The sequence below is a fragment of the Hyperolius riggenbachi genome, chromosome 4 (genome assembly GCF_040937935.1).
Source record: "Hyperolius riggenbachi isolate aHypRig1 chromosome 4, aHypRig1.pri, whole genome shotgun sequence".
Taxonomy (NCBI): domain Eukaryota; kingdom Metazoa; phylum Chordata; class Amphibia; order Anura; family Hyperoliidae; genus Hyperolius; species Hyperolius riggenbachi.
The window spans coordinates 109,422,842-109,444,427 of record NC_090649.1 but is presented as its reverse complement, the minus strand read 5'-3'; the positions used below and the strand labels follow the sequence as shown (position 1 = coordinate 109,444,427).

At 43.3% G+C, this 21,586-nt stretch overlaps 1 protein-coding gene across 3 annotated transcripts in view; it reads right to left on the bottom strand.

The window, feature by feature from the left end:
• Positions 1-21,586, bottom strand: part of PPP2R3A (protein phosphatase 2 regulatory subunit B''alpha) — a 350,126-nt gene that overhangs the window by 199,524 nt on the left and 129,016 nt on the right. The window lies entirely within an intron of this gene.

The window sequence follows — 21,586 nt, the reverse complement described above, 5'->3', positions numbered from 1 at the left end:
CTGCCATCTCAACCTTCTCCAAGCACAAGGGACTTCCTACTGTCAGTAAGATATGGTTATAACGAGGTACGCTGGCTGAAAGTATAAAGCTCTTACCATCCAGCCACACAGGTGAATCTAGAGATTCATTTATAAAAGCCTCCCTCTCCATTGCACACTGCCCCTCCCTGCAACAGGGAATTCCATCCAGTTTAGAACGATAAAAAAAAAACCTTCCTTTTACATAAACATTGCTGTAGTAGTGAAGCTTTATCACCAGCCGCCATGACCTCTTCTGAGGCCCTGTTCACAGTGGTCAGTTACGTTGCAGAATAATTCTCCATGTCAACTCAACTTGCACGGATGAATAACTGACTCATGAAAAAACTGATCCATAGAACAGATCAGTTTCTAAACGGCATAAGATTTGCATCAGTGACCCCCCTTTCCGTTAGAGCGGTCAACTTGATGGACAAGAAGATCTGTAAAAATCGCTGCAGACCAAACCTGTGGTCCTTTCGGCAGAACGAGCCAAACAGATCTGTACGAACAGAGCAATGTGAGTGGATCTTATTGATTAACATAGGATCAGTTCACCTACATTAGGGTCTGTTCCCTTACGGTCCGCTAAAAGGACCATTTTTTGGTCCTTAGCCTTTTCAATTAGGTTGTTCTTTTCAACCTTGTTACCAGCCATTTTGGTTTTACCGGCTTTGCCAATTGTTGATCTTCCATATAAACCTTGGTAGGACATGGCAATGGACCCAGTCTATTAAGTGCCTCCAAGAATCTTCAATGAGGCTAGAACACCTGATCCAGAAAACCCAGACAGGATTTATTTATAAAACCGACTGACATCAGGCAGTTCTTGCATCAGGCAGTACAAGTGCAGCCCTTGCCAGAGCCACAATGCGATTGTTTTGAGAATCAGGGGTTTCCTGATCATAACATTGCAAGGCCGCTGATAGGTTAAAGGGAACCTGAACTGAGTAAAATTATTTAAAACAGATGATGTAGCTACAAATGAATATTACATACTTACCTCACCATCAGTACCTCTCAGAGGCTCACCATTTTCTTCTTACAGTGATCCCTTCCAGTTATCCCTTCCAGTTCTGACAATATTTTGTCAGAACTGAAATATACCAGTTGCTGTCAGTTATCAACTGCTGTCAATTACAACTGAATGTGCAAGGTAATGTCTATGCTTCCCTATGGCTCAAGTGGGTGATATTACAGTTTAACAGTGTGCTGACCAGGAAGCTGTTATGGGGTAATGGCCATTTTCAAAATGGAGGGCGGAGAATTCCATCGAGCACAGTGGACAAACAGGATGCAGGAGAGGAGAAAGAGGTGGATGAGCAAATTACATGGGAGGCAAGTATGACCTGTGTATGATAATTTTACATTTTTATTTTCAGTTCAGGTTCTCTTTAAGAAATAAGCATTAGGCTGGAACCCACTAGAGCGCTTTTTTGAACATTTAGGGAACGCTTTAAATCGCTAGCGATTTCTCTAAACGCTCTGCCAATGTAGATAAATGTAACAAATTCCACAGTAGCGATTGTGATTAGCAAAATCGCAGGACATGCAGCATTTTGGGAGCGTTGCTACACATTACTGCAAACTGTTAAAATTTTTTGAATAAATTGAAAGGACCAATCAGAATTAAAATCACTAATCGCAAATCGCTACACAATCGCTGGAAAAAAGCTTATACTTTTTAAAATCGCTACAAAAATCGCTGGAAAACGCTTATGAAATCGCTTACAAGACGCTAATTAAAATGGCTAACAACTTGCGATTTATAGTGGGTTCCAGGCCTTAATGTGACTGGCTGCAGTCTCATGCAGATTCCCACAGCGACACGCTTTTCTTAGGTATTCCAGCCTTAGGGCCATTAACCACACAGGCCTCAATTATAAGTGTGGTACAGATGCAAATAATTTCCAGTTGTAAAAATGTGAGTTACTGTTACCCTAATTCTATAAATTATTTAGTATTTATATAGCAATAAGATCTTCCGCGGCGCTGTACAGAGTCTATTGTCTTGTCACTTAACTGTCCCTCAGAGGAGCTCACAATCCAATCCCTACTATAGTCATATGTCTATATCATGTAGTGTGTGTATCGTAGTCTAGGGCCAATTGGGATGGAAGCCAATTCACTTATCTGTATGTTTTTTGGAATGTGAAAGGAAACTGGAGTGCCTGGAAGAAACCCACACAAATATGGGGAGAACATACAAACTCCATGCAGATAGTGCCCTGGCTGGAATTCGAATAATGTAGGGAGTTCCCCATCTAAGACAAAGAATAGAAAAAAATCTGCCAAATAAAAATATTTCCTCTTCTAAATGCCATCCATCTATCGGGCCACATACCTACTTTGCAAAAATAGTACAATTCTCACTAAGAACGTTGCTAACTTATTATCGCTGTACATTCAGTTACTTTAAATGCCATATGGCAACCTATTGTTCTAGTGGAGGCTGAAATCTGACTCACCGTCACAGAAATCGCATGATGTATGTCCAGCCAACGGATTTGACACATGTTCACCTTGGAAGCGAAGAGAGCCATAAAACACATTAACACCTCTGTTCCACAATCTGCAGGTCTTCAGGGCACGGCCAGCTGCCAGGGATTACCGCACAGGGATTAAGGACACTTCCACAAATATTTGCCTGGTCATGACAGGTGATAAAGCAGCCACTCCAGCACCAGAGAAAAATCATTCCCCACCAGCCAGAACTGCATGGAAGCTGGGATTATGAATGTATGTAATAAATTATGTCCACGCCGCAGCAGCTGCCATGGCAACCTATTGTAAATGGCCCCATCTCTCATTTACTGCTGCAAACAACATTTACAGGAGTTATTCGTCCGTCCGCTAATACATAGTTCTAGATGGTGAACTCGGGACAGGGAGTAAGGAGTTAAAGCCGATACACAGCTTTCTACATTTACATCAGTTTCACTTCATTCGGATTATGTAATTGATGGAGTTCTGTGGGCTATACAGATCAATGCATACCAGTCAGAGAATACAGCGACTGTTGCAACAATTAGGATGATGCCATGATAAAGGTGCATCCAGTACTATGAATGGAGCACCGACAGTCACTCCACTCAGGCTCTCGGTCTTGATAAAGCGGGGTGGCACCCACAGAACAGGTGGACTCGTCCACCCTGACTTATTGCAGATTCCCTCCTTGCTCCTGATCCATTCCTCCTCCCCATCTTATACCGGGGTGAGGTATATACACTTTTATTGCACAGTTCTACTACCTGCCAGCATCATATTTATAGCAATTGCACTTTTCCATTAGCACTTAAAAGGGCATCCAAGGTAAAAATAAACTGATGAGAAAACCACTTGTATCCATCCTCCTTCTTCTTAAAAATGACTTTTTTTTAAAGACATCCCACAGTTTTATTTTATATTTAAATCTAGTTAAGTTTTTATTGTTTTATGGTCTCTGCTACGTGTCACCTTTACTGAAGTATGCTAGAGCTCAAATCTATGAATTATTGACCCTTTTATCTCTTTCCTGCTCTCAGAAGCCATTTACTCACAGGAAAGTATTTTATGGCTGTAATTACTCATCAGTGAGGGTTATGCTGTAGTCTGACACAGTTAGACCCGGACAGAAACTGTCACTTGCATACCTGATGTTTCACTCTTTCAGGCAGAGAAAGAAAAAAGGAACACAGCATAGTTATTTGTGTGCTTGGCACTGAACATACACGTCTATCTCATCATGTCACATGTCACCTCAGTTGTCCTTTAATATTGCAGTTTGCTACCTTTGCACTACGTGTTGTTTCTATGTATGATTGACACCAGTATTTTGTATTTAGGGACGTTTACTTATTGCACAGTTTGCACATTTTTGTATGCTGCTCTTTGCACCTGTCTGAACCCGGGTTCACACACCGACACACAGTCTAATTAGTCTATGTGCAGGTTACATATATTGACACACCAGGTCTACTCATACAATTTGATTGATATATTGCTATTTATTGGCTTGTGTTTGGATAAGTGATTGAGGTTGTTTTTAATTGTGTAATACTCATATGGAATGCAATTTGGATGTAATAAAAATGTGTTAATTATCATTGAATCCAGACTGGTGCTATTTTTTTGGATAATCCCGCTTTTTTTTCTTAAAGGGAACCTGAAGCGAGTAAAATTATTTTAAATAAACACATGACGTAGCTGCAAATGAATATTAAATACTAACCTCACCTTCAGTTCCTCTCAGAAGCTCACCATTTTCTTCTTACAGTGATCCCTGCCAGTCCTGACAAGATTTTGTCAGAACTTAAATATACCAGTTGCTGTCAGTTATACCTGTATATCAGCTGCTATCAGTTACAACTGAATGTGCAAGGTAATGTCCTTGTTTCCCTATGGCACAAGTGGGTGATATTACAGTTTAACAGTGTGCTGACCAGGAAGCGGTTATGGGGTAATGGCCATTTTTAAAATGACTGGAGAATTCCATTGATCACAGTAGACAAATGGGACGCAGGAGAGGAGAAGGATATCGAGGCGTAGACTACACAGGAGGTAAGTATGACCTATGTATGGTTATTTTGACTTTTTATTTTCAGTTCAGGTTCTTTTTAAAGGACCACTATCACGAAAAAAGTAGGCAGTTAAAATCTGCAGAACCGACAGGTTTTTGGGCCAGTCCATCGCCTCATGGGGGATTCTCAGGGTTTTTTGAACAGCAGTTTAACTGCCAAAATAGTAAGATACCAGCCCTATTCACTTGCACACAATTTTGGCAGTTAGACTTTGCAACTGCTGTTCAAGAAATACTGTTGAAAACAAACAGTTTCCTCTGTATACCCATAGTACACTCAACTGTAAGGGCCTGAGCTCACTAAGGCAGTTATATCCGCTTCTGTCCACTCTTCAGCATCTGTAACACTGATGTGTAACTGAAAAGCGGACACAACTGCGTCAGTGGGCTCAGGCCCTCAGAATGCGGTGTAATTTTTCGTTTTAGATTCATAATGATGTACCCTCAAAACTAAACTACAAATACTTTATTTTTTTTTGTTAGTGTCTTCACGTCATCTGACATCACAGCACACACACAGCTGTAAACGGAACTGTATACATACCATTCATTCAGACTTTGCATCTCTCTAGCCTGGTCTGCCTCATACAAATATACAGGATGAACTACAGGCATGTTCTGTTCATTTATAAACACAAAGTGTCACTGCTACACAAAGTTTAGATTTGTAGTTGCTCAGGTCCTGGGACCTGGCAGGTGTCAGACATATGATGAGACCCACCTCTGGACAGACCATGCACTCTATTACTTTCCATGATGAGAGTAATGTGAGTGAATGTAGCACCAATCCTACTTCGACCTTGTGTGTTCGCTTAGGCCTGGTGCACACCTAGAGCACTTCTGAGCGCTTTTTAAAACACTAGCTCTTTTTAAAACTGCTTGGCTAATGTATTTGAATGGGATGGATCACACCAGAGCGATTTGATTTTTTCCCAAACGCAAATGCAGGTCCTGCAGCATTTCTGAGCCGATTCAGCCTCAATGTTAAAGCTGAATATAACCCTGCATTTCAACTTTTCTCTAAAACATTATTTACAGCATATTATATGCAACCAGCATTTTTTTTTTACTAGACCAGCATTAGAAGAGTTGCACACAGAGCTTTAAAGTTCCGTGGAGAGACATGCTGCGCAGCCGAAGTTTAGATAGATACATTTAAGTAAACAATGTAACAAGTGAGGAATGTGACTCACTCTGACTGTGCAGGAGCTGGAGGACAGCCAAAGAGTGTGTAACATTCACCACTTGTTACATTGTGTTTACTTAAATGTATCTATCTAAACTTCGGATGTGTCTGCAGGTCTCTCCACAGAACTTTAAAGCTCTGTGTGTAACCCTACCAATGCTGGTCTAGTAAAAAAAATGCTGGTTGCATATAATATGCTGTAAATAATGTTTTAGAGCAAAGTTGAAATGCAGGCTTATATTCCGCTTTAAGTATAGGAAAATGGCTCTAAAAATGCTAAAACATAGCGATTTCCAAACTTTTTTTTTTACAAAAGCTGTACACTTCCAGCTTTACTGTACAGAAAATAAAAAATTGCTACACCAAAACGCAAAAAAAAAAATAAATAAATAAGAAAAATAAAAATGGATAGGCATAACTAGAATCGCTTAGAAAAATTAGCGTTTGTGATTACACTAGCGCTTTTAGGTGTGCACCAATCCTTAATCTGTTTTTTATTGCAAGGTTTATTAAACCAGAGCTTTATGTGGAGTGGGAAAGTCTGCATGCAGCCGGCATCTCTCCTGAAATCTAACCAGAAGCCATAAAACTTCTGTTGTCCAAACTCTTATATCAGACAGTAGGAAAAATTCAAATCTGTCATTTCTCTGTGTGGGAGTTGAATAAACAGCACCCATGTTGGTGGGACATTAAATCTGGGTGGAAATCTTTCAGCACATAGCCTCCCCTGGTGGTATAGACGAGCTGACTCCTCCAGGGAAAAACAGATGAGAACAGTATGGATGAGTCAGGCTCATCCAGCAGTTCTAAGGCAAGGATCCGTTTTTGTTTCCATGCGTTTTTTTGCATTAAAATTTGTGTTTATATGCAAATTTTTGCATTCTCTGAAAGCCTGCATGTGAAAACTTGCACACGAATGCGAATTTAATGCAAAAGAACGCATACTAAAAACTGCACATTTTCTACCAAAAAATTTAAGTGTGGGAAAATTGATGCCTGGCAGAAAGGGAAAATTAAATTATATCTATTTTTTTTTTTACATGATTTTGTGTTTAAAACTTTTATTATACTCACAATGTCTACTAGACCCTTGGCTTGGCACATTTTGATAAGTTACAGGCAAAAAATGTTTTATGAAAATGAACTGAAGCACTGAACACAGACATCCAGCAGAAATTGAACGCCAGGGAGGTTGAAATGAAAAGAAGTAAAATTTGACCCAAAGAAAATACTATTCAAGGAGTTATCAGGTCTCTATAAGTAAAATAAGGGCTACTTACCCGGGGCTTCATCCAGCCCCAAGCTCCCAGCATGTCCCTCGCCGCAGCTCTGCACGCAGCCGGTTGCCGCCTCTGCCTCCCGGTACACGGTGATGACGTCAGGCCGTCCTGGAGGTCGGCCGGTACTGCACCTCCGCAAGCGGCGCTGTCAATCCCTGCCACGTGGACTGGAGCGTACTGCGCAGGTGCAGAACTACAGCCTGTGTAGTCAATGTACCGCCTGTGTAGTCTACTCCTCGATCTCTGTCTCCTCTCCCATGCCCTGTTTGTCCACTGTGATCCATGGAACTCTCGGTAATTTATATTAACCCTCCTGGTGGTTAATTTTTTCTGCCAAGTAGGCAGAAATCCATTTTTTTTTTTATTTTTTTTTTGTTTCATGTAAAGCTACCAGAGTGGTAGCCACATGAAACACCACTAGAAGGTGCATGTGTCCCTCTAGTGCGATCGTCGCTGGCATCAATAGCAAACAGGGGAACGCGTATATAACGCGTTCCCCTGCTTGGCTTCTCCTGTCGCCATGGCGACGATCGGAATGACGTCAGAGGCCTCCGATCCAGCCCATAGCACTGCCTGGAACTCATTGATCCGGGTAGCGCAGGGCTCTGGCAAGGGGGCCCTCTTCCGCCGCTGCGTACGGGCGATCGCCACAGAGTGGCAGTGATCAAGCTGTGCGCGCGGCTAGCAAAATGCTAGCTGCGCGTACAGCACTTTAAATGGTGCAAATCGCCCCACCAGGGGCTGAGATATCCTCCTGCGCGGCATAGCCCGAGCTCAGCTCGGGCTTACCGCCAGGAAGGTTAAAAATGGTGATCAACCCGTAACAGCTTCCTAGTCAGCACACTGTTGAAGAGAACCCGAGGTGGGGTTCTGACATTGCTATCCGCATACAGAGTCTGGGTCTGCCTATACTGCCCAGCCTCTGTTGCTATCCAGTTCCAGATCCCCCTAAGCCCCCCTGCGCTCTGCTATCCCCCATAAGTCACAGCCGTGCTGTCGACACGCAGCGTGTCACAGCAGGCTGTCTTTACCTATGTACTGTCAGTCTCGCTACTCCCCTGCTTCCTGCATAGCTCCGGTCCCCGCCCGCATCCCTTCCCTCCCTGCTGATTGGAGGGAAGGGACGCGGGCGGGGACCGGAGCTATGCAGGAGGCGGGGGAGCAACGAAACTGACACTACAGAGGTAAACACAGCCCGCATAGCGCGGCTGTGATTTATGGGGGATAGCAGAGCACGGGAGGGGGGGGGGCTTAGGGGGATCTGGATAGCAACAGAGGCTGGGCTGTGTAGGCAGACCCAGCCTCTGTATGCGGATAGCATTGTCAGAACCCCACCTCGGGTTCTCTTTAAGCTTTAATATTGCCCACTTGAGCCATAGGGAAACATAGACATTACCTTGCGGGGGTTCCTTGAGATCCAAAAACTATTTGCAGGGGTTCCTTGAGGTCCAAAAATTATTTGCAGGGTACCTCCAGGACAAAAAGGTTGAGAAAGGCTGCATTAGAGAGTGTTCTCCTTTGTATTTGCCTGGAGTTTAGCGGTTACCTCTTCTTAATAGGATCTATATGTGATTATTTATGTGCTCGAGTTCTACAATCTGGAGAGCAGCGAGTGATATATAGACTTGGGCAAATCTCATGGTAACTCATCCTCATGTAGATGTCACAGGCTCAGAAAGTGACTGTAATTGGATAGCTGTCACTTTGGGCTCGTATCCGTGACTTGCTCCATCTGCTTTCTCTCCTCCTCTGTCCAGTTTTATATGATCTGTGAGGTTAGACAGGGGAAGTATAGGGTGTGCCAGGATTGTTCATCCCTCTTGGGAAGAAGAGCCACCTGCTTGTGTAAATAACTGATTGGACGGGGCTATCTTATTTCATTCACACAAGTCATTTGTCCCTTAATTCACAGGTCTCAGAATAAAAGGAGAAATTATAGACCCAATGCTACAGTTTCCTGTGTTCCCACATTTGGGCTGGCAGGGAAAATGCCACCCGTCTGTCACAATCTATTAGGCTGCTTGAGTAGTCTCTGGTGACTGCTGGGAAATTCACACAACTATTTCCACACTGAAATACACAGAAACACAGCTTCCTCTGTATTCTGCTAGCGAACAGAATATGAAGGCAGCAACGTGCTGCAACACAAGACAAACCGAATGAAGTTAAAGGAGTATTCCATTAATAATTATTAAGCCCCGGATTTACACTTTTTCCACCCCCAGGCCAACTTATTGCGGTTCCTTAATGTGGGCAACAGTGCCTCACCCATTCCAAGTGCAGTTGCCTCTTCCATGTGTAAAATCCATGTACCACAGTCCCCATCATTCATGTACAGTTCCATTGAGCAGCATCTCTCCTCTTCTACATGTTGCTTCCAATTTGCAGATTCCCTTTCCAATTTGAAGGCTTTTCTTTCCTGTTCTGCAAACCCTTTTCCATGTCCAGCCGCCCCTTGGCCAGCAGTCTTCTAAGGCCCGGGCCTTTGTGGCCTTTCCAGAAAACCAACCCTGAGAATCATATGAAGACAAGGGAAGTTGTACTCCCCAAGACTGTCACTGGATCCCTGGAGTGGAAGTTACAGCATCATGTTGTTCTGCATCCACCGATTGTGCTCCCATCATACTCCCATTCTGTGTGCCCTGCTGTTCATTTTAGACCCTAAATCCCAGACTCCTGTTGAAGCTGGGAAGTCCATAAAGTACGGCAGGAACACACCCGGTGGCTTAAGAGAAACAGGATCCAGTGTTTCGGAGAGATGTGAACCAGCAACTGACTCTTTGGTACATATGTACCGAAACATTGTGCAGCTTTGTGACTAACGTACCACTAATAAATTGACCTAAAATTGCTAAATCCACATAGAGACGCAGTCAATTTCTTCTGTTGCCTTGAGATTGTGCACCGTGTTGGACCCAGGTGTAGGCTGGTTGACTCCCTGATACTTGAAAGCTGTTGGCAGTTTGAGCACTGGGACAATCTTGTTTGTGGTCTTTGGTACATAAATACATATATTTCCATAGATCTGTACATGAGTCCTGAAAGAGGGACAAATGAGGAAGAAAGAAGGACAGATGTGTACATATTAAGAAATCTAAACTCCACCCTACACTATTCAATTCTCATAAAAAAAATGATCAGAATAAAACACCACTTTCGATCGAATTATATTGAAAGAAACAGGAAATCCGATTGCATATCTTGCTTGAATAAAAACAAGCTTTCGAGCAACCAATGGATCTTATTGTAAAATCAGATTATTTTATTGTAGTGTGTGGCCACCTCAATACAGGTACTCCAAACTTACTTGGCTTCTCCTAACAGACACGGTTATATTGACCTGATGAAATGGGTAAAGCCCATGAAAAGTTGTCATGTGTTCAATAAATAATTTTTATAATCCATGCCTCAACCGAGCTAAGACCACTTATTATAAACAGTTCACAAGAGCTATATACGCCTAGGGATGTGCTCACGAGTAATTATGAGTAGCTAGCTACTCGACTTTGTGATTCTAATGAGGATTAATTGCCTTAGGTGTGTGGCTGGGAGAACTGGGGTTAATTACCCAGCTGCCCACCGCTTCTATGTGTATCACAGCCTCACACGTGTCCTACGACTCAGTTCTGTGCACTTCCCCCTTCAGCCAGGAGGAAGTGCATGGTACTAAGTCGTGAAACGCATCCCATTGGACGCATCCGGGGCTGCGATACGCATAGAAGCGGCGGGCAGCTCAGTAATTAACCCCCTCTCTCCCAGCTATATACCTGAGGCAAATAACCCTTGAATCACAAATTCGAGTAGCTAGCTACTCAGAATTACTCGTGGGCACATCCCTGTATACACCCTGGGGTGCCTCCTCCCACCCAGTGTCCTTCCCTATGATTTTTGTTGTGTTTGGAGAGTGACCGACCATTTCACAGAGAAGAACCCAGATCTATCTGCATGGAGATTGATTTCTCCACAGGCATTTTATTGCGGTTGCCTCTAGCAACCCACCCTCATAAGTATCATTCTTATTGCTCCTTATCCTAGTGGTTTAAAATACTATACTATATTGGAACTTCTGGTTTTCCTGTTTGTTTATTCATTCACTGGTTCAGGATACACGGACTTGAATAAATGGTTATTAACTGACATTTTACCTTTCTGCCTGCGGCTGTCACAGCTCTGTTTAATAACAAAATAAATATAACATGTAATAATAATTACCACAATATTACACTAACACTAAACATAAAAAGTCTGTTACCTTTTCTTTTATAAATATCCCTCTTTAGGTTACAGCAAGTAATTAGTGCACTGGAAGAAGGTCTCACAGATGGCCAGAGCTTGGGCTGCGATCCATGAGAACAGACTGACACAGCGGTCATAGCTGAAGCCATTGGGAGCGTTTCAGCATGGAATAATATCCTGTGGGATGGATAAGGGGGCAGATCAGCATTACCCAAACTGCTAGAAAGTTTTCCATCATGTTCTGCAATAACAAGCAGTGACAGTCATACAGTGACTAAACACTGGCAGAAGAACACCGTGCTGTTTAATTCTGGAATCTGGTGGGAGTGTTAACATTGGACACAATTCCAGTTGGAAGAGCTATCTTATTATGTTTTTAAGAATCTTGCAGGATTGCTGGGTGCCTAATGCAAGTCCATACGTATCTGCTGCCCTGTGCTTCCATCGCATAAACATACACGCGCACACACGCACACACACACACACACGCGTTTGGCCTCACTCATATTGGCAGTTTTTCGGGTGGTAAATCGCTGTCTGTGTACTTAAAGAGGAACTCTAAATTGGTATAAAACAAAGTGTTTCACTTACCTGGGGCTTCTATCAGCCCCGTGCAGCCTTCCTGTCCCGAGCCGTTCATCCGTTCTCCCGCTAATAGCGCAGGATGCTATTGCCGACTGGAACGCAGAAAAAGACGCGTGGCTCGGGGGGTGCAGGCGTAGTTGGTGGCAAGAGAACGGAGGATTGTGGAGGACCGGCGCGGGACAGGAAGACTGCGCGCGGCTGGCAGAGGCCCCAGGTAAGTGAAACACTTTGTTTTATACAAATTTTAAAGTTCCACTTTAAAGCGAGCTGTGCCATCCAAAAATTTAAAAAAGTGGCAAAAAGAATTTAGTGCCCCAAAGTGCCCTAAAATATGTCACAATATGTTCCTCCTCCCATTATTATGATTTTTTTTAAAAATGTTTTTACCTTGTTTGGGGGCCCTTGCCTAACTGCAGGAACTGTGCCGTGGAAGTTTTGGTTTTTATTAGCTACAGTAACAAGCTTATCTCAGCATGCAAATAAGAGAAAGCCTCCTATTCCGGATACCATACTGTACCTGAATCCTCCCCTCCCACAAATAATTTACACAGAGGTATAAAGTCTCTTAAACACGCCTGATGAGGCGGTTGTGATAACGACCGCCTCAGCCAATAGTAATCAGGTGTGAGTACAGAGGCGCCTGATCCCTGACGCGCAAGCAATCCATCCAGCGGATCAACTCACCTCCACTGACAGACAATTTAATTGTTTATGCAGCTCCTCCACCCTTTACTTGATGTCACACACATGCCGCTCCACCGTCTCTCCACCCCCCCGCATAACAACACTGCGTACAGTCCACTATGCAGCAGACTTGCGTCTGTGTAGCCTGTCCCAGGCATATCACCCAAGGGGATCAGGTGCCACTCCCTGATGGGTGAAGTCCATCAAAGGTGTGTATGGTCCTCATACCTCCCAACTTTTTGAGATGAGAAAGGGGGACTCTTAGGCCATGCCCCTGCCACACCCCTGATCACGCCCCATCACACCCCTAGTCACACATACCATAAAGATTTCATAAGAAAAATATGTTTTATAATTTAAACCACACTGGTCCTTTCTATCGGAGTTTATTTTTCTTCATATTAACATTTTAAAATTAGTAATATAACAATTTAAAGGATGAGAATAAAGTTTAGAGTCAATCAACCACATTTTTTAGCAGAGAAATATATATATTTACATAGAAAGAGAGACAAAGTCCTGAAAGAGGGACAAATGAGGAGTAAAGAGGGACAGGGCTCCCAAAGAGGGACTGTCCCTCCAAAAGAGGGACTGTTGGGAGCTATGGGACCTTAAAGGAAACATCTGGCAAAAAAGGTAAAATCAGCTTTACTCTCCTAGGGCTCTCTCCAGCCCCTTGCAGCCGACTGTCCCACGCTGATCGCTCCGCCGTCGTCCCGGGCTCCCCGCACATTGTTCAGGCCGACCTCGAGGTCGTCCTTACTGCGGCTGCGTGAAACATCGCCGTCAATCATGGCCACGTGGTCTGCAGCGTAGTGCGCAGGCAACACATTGCTTAAAGCAAACCTGAAGTCAAAATAAACATGCACTCATCATACTTGCCTCCCGTGTACTCCACTTATCAATCTCTTTCTCCTCTTCTGCATGCTGTTTGTCCACTGTGATCAATTGAATTCTCCGTCCTCCATTTTGAAAATGGCCATCATCTCCACAACAGCTTCCTGGTCAGCACACTTTTAACTGTAATATTGCCCACTTAAGCCCATAAAGGAGCATGGACATTACCTTGCTCATCAGCTGTCCTTTCGGTTATGATTGACAGCAACTGCTATATTTTAGTTCTGACAAAATCTTGTCAGAATTGGAAGGAATCGTAAGAAGAAAATGTTGAGCTTCTGAGAGTAACTGACGGCGAGGCAAGTATGTAATATTCATTTGCAGGTATATAATGCATTTATTTGACATAATTTTACTTAGTACAGGTTCACTTTAACGGCAGGCCTTATATTATATAGATGCAAATCAGTTTTTTAATATGGTTAAAAGACAGTGATATGGGAGTGTCCAAGTTTACTGCCAGTCACTGGATTAGCACTGAGGTGAATGCATGAGTAACAAGCTCATATGACCACCACTACTGGGCTCTTTAGCCCAGCCTACCAGAAAGGGAGTGGCAGTTTAGGCCACACCTCTTTCCACAGAGCAACTGCTAGGAGGTTCAGAACATGACATCTGCAGCTTGCTATACTGCGACTCAATGTTGCTAAAGATGACTCTGAGGGCAATGTGTAGGTAATAAGTGAAGCTAATAGGCAGCATCTGTTGCCAGTGAGTGCACTACTAAACCTCACTAACAAATGACAGAGCAGCAGAGGGAGGACATTTATATATATGGAGAAATCACGACTGTCTGTCACAGCAACATGGGCAGTGATAAATTGCTATAACTTTGTTGCTGAAGTGCCTTAGCCCTAAGCAGAATTGGACTCTCCTGGCTGCGGTCTCCTGTGGAATCCGAAGAATCAGATAAGTGTTTGCACCTCTCAGAAATAACATACACATGGGGTGAGGAGTGGAAATGCTTCCTGGAGTCTTTTCTAGAGCAGAGCATAAAGCAAAAGCAGAAAATAAATCAACATAATGTTGTTTCCACGAAACACAATACAAATAAAACAGACTGGCAGATGAAAGCATAGCATAACAGGAGAGCACTATAATCCTATTTCCTGTAAATGGTCAGAAATTCCAAACACACACACACTAATAAATATGCTAAGCTCCACTCCAGGTACAGATCTACATATAGGGTAGGTCAGTTACAAATGCTGGAATGTATGCAAAATTAGACTTTTTTCTTTGCTAGTCTTCACATGTAACGCAGCATTGTAGAATGATATTGAAAAAGCGGACCAACGCTGTAAACCAAAAGTTATTCTGACATACGCCGACATAGTGAGAATAGGTTTTCATAGCTGATGTTTCCCTATGTGAACACTGAAAACATGAATAAGAAAATCTACAGGGAAAAAATAAAAAGTTGTGATTAGACACAAATGAGGTTGCATTTCTGTCCATTTTACTTCTGTCCTGTGCAAGAGTTCAGGTCTACTTTAAACGATGTTACACGGGGGCTTTTACAGCATTAATCAATGGTACACAAAATAGTGATTCCACAATAAACAATGGTGTGCAGATTGCAAGGTAGGTATAAAGATAACAGACAAGTCACTGATTCCATGCAGTGGCGGAGAGGAGTACCTGCCATATAGGCTAAGGTGCGGGAAAGAGGGACATAAGGTGTGGGAAAGAGGGACACATAAGGGGTGTGGGGTGTATATCCAATGTAAGGAGGTTGGAGCTATGAAGAAGGCTCTGGATATTACTGAGTCTTACCGCTCCCCCATCCATCCAATGGTTCCTGCTCTGTCCCCTGCTGAAGTTATTTGACCTGCTAGGTTGAATAGTTGTTCGGTACTCTTTGGGCCGGTTTTCAGAACTACTTGCGTTCCCGAGTAGTTCTGAAGATAAGCGCACCCATACTGCGCACGCGTGAGGCCAGGCTGGAGCATGCCCTGTATGGATACACTCGTCTATGGAACTACTCGGGAACGTGAGTACTTCTGAAGGCTTCCCGAGGAATACCCAAAACCTATCATGATGAATCACTTTAACCAGACAAGACAGGACAGACCAAGCACCGGGAAAGGCTTTATGGTATCCAAGGATTCCCTCTACATAGCTATGTATAAAACCCGAAGCAAGTTTCCTCACTACAGATTGCTATAAATGACCACTATCATGAAAAATTGTAAAATGTAAAATACATAAAACACGTAGAAGGAGGTATAAATTACATTTCTTCTTTGTTGCTGTCACTTACAGTAGGTAGTAGAAATCTGACAGAACGGACAGGTTTTGGACTAGCCCATCTCCTCATGGGTGATTCTCAGGGTTTTCTTTATTTTCAAAAGCACTTACTGAACAGCAGTTGCTCAGTCCAGCTGCCAGAATAGTGTGCAAACAAGTAAGGAAGTTGGCCGGCATCTTTGTATAGATTCTTTCTGGGGAGTGCTTTTGTAAAGAATAAATGGAATTCTGAAAATCGCCCATGAAGAGAGATGTAATATTGAGTTTAGGAGAGGCACACCTTACCGTGGGTAGTCGGGTGCTTAGCCTGGATGTAAAAGCACCATCAGTCCCACTTATAAGAGTCAAGGTCGGCTAGCACACCAGTATCAATCTTCCAGGATGTTTTATTCCTTATTGTAAGCACAACATGACAATTGTTTCGGGGCCACGGAGGGTCCCTTCATCAGATACAGTGCAGACATACAGTGCAGACATACAGTGCAGACATACAGTGCAGTATGTCTGCACTGTATCTGATGAAGGGGACCCTCCGTGGCTCCGAAACAATTGTCATGTTGTGCTTACAATAAGGAATAAAACATCCTGGAAGATTGATACTGGTGTGCTAGCCGACCTTGAATCTTCCATGAAGAGAGATGGACTGGTCCAACACCTGTCAATTCCATCAAACTAACTACTGTAAGTGACAGCAACATGAGAGAAAAGTCATTTATAATGCATTTTACTCTGGGAGAAACATCCCTCTCATTTGTATGGGTTTACATGTATTTTAAATTTTAAAAATGTTCACGATATTAAGGCTGGTTCGGTTTTTTTTCTTAGTCATTGAAAAAAAACTGTTTAGGGGCCAGAAGGGGGCACTGTTTGCAGAACACTATAAACACATGATTCATATTAAAGCATACAAAAGCAATAAAATATGATTTAGCATACATTTTTAACAGACACAAGAGGGAACGTGATCATTTCAAAGGCCTGAGAGCCTATCTGGAATCTGTTTACACGGCAGACAAGTGCAAAGGAATCCATGCCATGTGGTTGGCAAACATGAATAATTACTTCCATTCTTGTAAGTAATTCTACATAAACAAGAAGACAGAAGTAGACATTACAAGAACGCAGCTACAGATGCAAAAGTGGATGCATAGACAAAAAAAAAAATACGCTAGCAGCTTATTTATTTTACTAAACAGCAAAGCTTCCTGTCTGTGCCTCCCAAAGGAGCCTCCATCAGCTCCACATGGCTGTATTATCGCTATTCCATCACAAGACACTTGACTGGTCTTTCTAAGAACTGAGCCCGGCCTCAGCGAGGAAGCCTATAGAGCAATCTGCATGGCACTGAGTGGAAACAGAGCCAGAAGATAAATGAGAGAAAATCACAAATTTCTGCTCAATTATATCTTCAATTCACATTCAGGCCTGCCCGCCTTAACCACACAAAAACGAGCCTGTTCTTTAACATGCCCAATCTGAATGTGTAATGGACTGTTAAAATGAGATTTAGTTATTACTTTCCGTTCCTCTCCTCGGAACGAGTGGCAGAGGTCATTGCTCTTTCTAAACATCGGCACACAATGTCACGGGCGCCAACAAAACAATGCCAGCAAATGCCAGGCAGGGTATGACGTCCTCCTCTATAATTTCATCAGAACATGTTTATCTAGGTTAACAAGCCCAAAGTTTAATGTTTAAACACATCAACAGTCTTGTTTTCACTTTACTCTATGTGGAAAGTCACAGCATACAGGCAATGGTGCAGAAGTAAGAGAACTGGAATAAAGCAACTCCGGTCAACCTTTCAGATATTTTGTGTTGTAGACTTCACTACGATGGTGACAAGGTTCCACTTGGAATGTCCCTGAAATAAACTGAGCATATAATAGGATGTCAGCCACTAGGGAGGTGGGTAGGCATTCATGTAAAAAAAAGGCAACTGTAAAAAAAAAGTAAGCAAGAGTGAAATCACCAATATTCTACTACTTAATTCCAATAATAAAATATCTGTAATCTTTACCAATATTTTATTAGGTCTTAACCTAACCCTACTCAGACACAGAACCAGTGGCGTAGCAATAGGGGTTGCAGAGGTAGCAACCGCATCAGGCCCTTGGTTACTTCTATAGATACTTTGCATAGTAGTAATAATTAACAAACTGTTCCCAATCCCCTTCTTGAACCTCTAATACTGTGGATGACCTTGGCACACGTATCAAGTGTTACCTATAGAGTGCTTGGGGGGGCCCAATGTAAAACTCGCACCAGGGGACCATAGCTCCATAGCTAGGCCCTTGCACAGAACCCTCCCTCTACTGATGCCTAACCCCAAGACCTCCCTCTACTGACACCTAATCTTAAGACCTCCCTCCATCGATGCCTAGCCCTAAGACCTCCATCTAACGATGCCTAGCCCTAAGACCTTTCTCTGCCAATGCCTAACCCTAAGAACTCCCTCTACCGATGCCTAGCCCTAGGACCTTTGTCTACCGATGCCTAACCCTAAGAACTCCCTCTACCGATGCCTTGCCCTAGGACCTTTGTCTACCGATGCCTAACCCTAAGACCTCCCTCTACCGATGCCTAGCCGTAGGACCTTTGTCTACTGATGCCTAACCCTAAGACCTCCCTCTACCGATGACTAGCCCTAAGACCTCGGTCTACCGATGCCTAATCCTAAGACCTTCCTTTACCGATGCATAACCTTAAGACTTCCCTCTAGCTATGCCTAACCTTTAACCCCCCAGGTGGTGCCTAACAACCCCCCGTGGTGCCTAACCCTTAATCACCCCCCTCCTAACCTTAACCTATTCCACTGCCGCAAACCCGCAATTTGCGGCAAAAACGGGGAATTTGGGTGCCTAATAAAAGGCTAATAATAAGGCTTGCCGATATGCTAATTGCGGCATTACATTGTGGGTGCGGCTCTTAAATTGCAGATTTTTTCTGCAAGGGGTCCTGAGCAGTTTTTTCCTGTTTCAGGTGGGTAGTGCAGCTTGAGCTACACCCTCATGATGTGGGCTGTGGTTCAGACTGACCAGGAGATGGGGTGGAAAAGTGAGGAAGCTTCAGGCTATTGTGGTCATGAGCTGGGCCAATAGATGTAGTAAATGGTAGCACAATAGCTATGTGTCTTGCGCTTTTTACCTAACAGCACTAGAGTCTTGGTTTAATTCCCAACCAGGACACTATCTCTGTATTATTTTCTCTCTGTGTAGGCATAGGTTTTATCCAGCAATATGATTTCCTAGAACGTTCCAAAAACATACTGAATGGGTAACTGGCTTCTTCCCAAAGTGGCCCTATACTGTGGTAGGGATATGAGAGTATAACTACGGGTAAGGATATTGGATTGTGAGTTTTCTGGGAAACCGTGACATTAATTATTCAGAGTGCTCTTTAAAACACACCTGAAGTGGAATATGGAGGCTTACATTTATTTCCTTTTAAACAATGCAGATTGCCTGGTTGTCCTTCTGACCATCTGCAGATCAGGTGTTCTGACTGAAATCTGTCTGGATTAGCTGCATGCTTGGTTCAGGTGTGTGATTCAGACACTATTGCAGCCACAGCAGAGCCGGGACAAGGTCCTCCAGCACCCAAGGCTGAGACACCAAAGTGCGCCCCTCCATCCCTCCACCCCAGCCGTCACACACTGATTGCTCTTAGACTAAGAGGCACCCCAGGGCCCCCAACACCTTAATCTCTAGTTATCTGGCTTGTAGTCACTTCCATGTATCTCCTTTTCTTATTTCTTTCTGCTTCAAACACAATTAGGAATGACAGCTGAATGAATTGTGCGCCCCCTCCTACACTGCGCCCTGAGGCTGGAGCCTCTCCAGCCTATGCCTCGGACCGTCCCTGAGCCAGAGATCAGCAGTGCAGCCAGGCAATTGGTATTGTTTAAAAGGAAATCATTATGGCAGCCTTCATATGCCTCTCACTTGTGTCCCTTAAAACTGCGCTGAATATGTCAGAGCTATACAAATGAATAATAAAAGAGAGGGCGAACTATTGCTTTAAAAAGGCACTACGGAGAGGCTTCAAAAAGGTCCAAGGGGAGGGCCTTTCTCCTGATGCTGGGAGATTTCCTCCTGGCACTCTTAGCAACAGCAGTACTTCTGAGTGTGTGTGGAACAAATATACTTTCCTCCTGTAATTCTCATCCAAGGTTACCCTCAGATTTATAATCTACCATTTTTTTCTCCATTTATATTGACCAGGTTAATGTCAGTATCATTTACACTGTAAATTTTACAGTACCTCTATTGTGACAGAAACAGGGAGAGAACAAACAACCTCCATGCAGATAATTTACTGGTGCAGATGTGAACTGGAGACCCAAGCGCTGTAAGACAAAGGTGAGACTGCTATTCACTACACCACTGCGCCACCCAGCACGATGCATTTACTAGTACGCCAGCAACTGTAACATCTTAAAACCCTCTTCATGCATACTGGCACATTACAATGAATGGGGATTTCACGTTAGAGAGGATTTAAGAAAATTTAAAGGCCTACGAAATGCCTGTATAAACTGGACCTTCTGAACTCGCACTACAATGGGTTTGTGCTGTGGATGGCATGTTGGATCTGTTAGTTCTAAAAACATCAGTTCCGTCCATTGCATGGGGCATGTCATAGCATATCAGACTTCCATGTCATATCTGTAAAAATCAATACATTGATTGAAGTCCGCTCAGTCTCCATCAGTCATCACACATTTATTAGAACAAACCTGTTACTGTAAGGCAGCGACAGTCTGCCATCTTAGGCTCCTGCCCTTTTTTGAGCTGCTCAGGGCAAGAGGCCGAAAACAGCTGACTGTAGCTGCCTTACAGTAACAGGTTTTAAAAGACACGTTACTACGTAACGTGGCAAGGCACATCAAATTTGCATAAGTTCTATATTGATCCGTATAAGGTGTGTTTACTGACATAATCATGTAAGTGATGATTATTATCACATATGAATACAAAAAGCTATGTTTACATTATATATTATAGTATTTGCTTTTGCTTCTCTCAGCTGCAACTGTTGCCTGATGAAGCGGGATGATGCCCTTGAAACCCGTTGCATTTATTTGTGGAGTACTTTTGAATAAAGAGTCTTTTTCAGTGGATACAATCTGTGGTGTCTAATTATGGGGAGGTAAGTCCACCGCTGCCTCCTCCTTTTAAACGTTTTTTTTTTTCACTTTTATCCTGAATTGGCATCGCTGTTATTTCACGCTGTATATTAGTCCACCCCTGATGGAGGGGTTATTTCCCCTTTCTTTTCTATGGCGAGTGACATTCTTAACCCGATTGGGTCGAATCTCCCCACCTGCTATCTTAGTGGTTGCCAGCGGTAACCTAATTTTGTGAGTATATTTCCATATTCACGTATATTGTTTATACCCAATTGAATTGACATACTACACTATTTTCGGCTCTCTGTTTTTCTTTGTCTTTTCAAGCATGTTTTAAATGACGGAGACCTCGCAAACTTCAATCAACTTATTGGCTGTGTGGATCCTGGCGGTACTCAGCTGCCAGGCACAGCACATTTCACCCCTTTAAAGGGAACCTTAACTGTAAAAAAAAATAAAAAAAAAAGTTTTACTTACCTGGGGCATCTACCAGCCCCCTGCAGCCATCCTGTGCCCTCGCAGTCACTCATGGCTCCTCTGGTCCCCCGCTGCCAGCTAGTTTTGTTTTGTCGACGGAGTCGACCGGCCGCCATGCGTACGTTTTTACGCATTCCTGCTAGTGCAGGGAGCTATTGCAGACATCAACAAGTACATTTTTACGCGTTACGGGTGTAACTGGTAAATTGGCTGGTAGATGCCCCAGGTAAGTAAAACTCATTTTTTTTTTACAGTTAAGGTTCTCTTTAAGTGGGTCCTGGCCA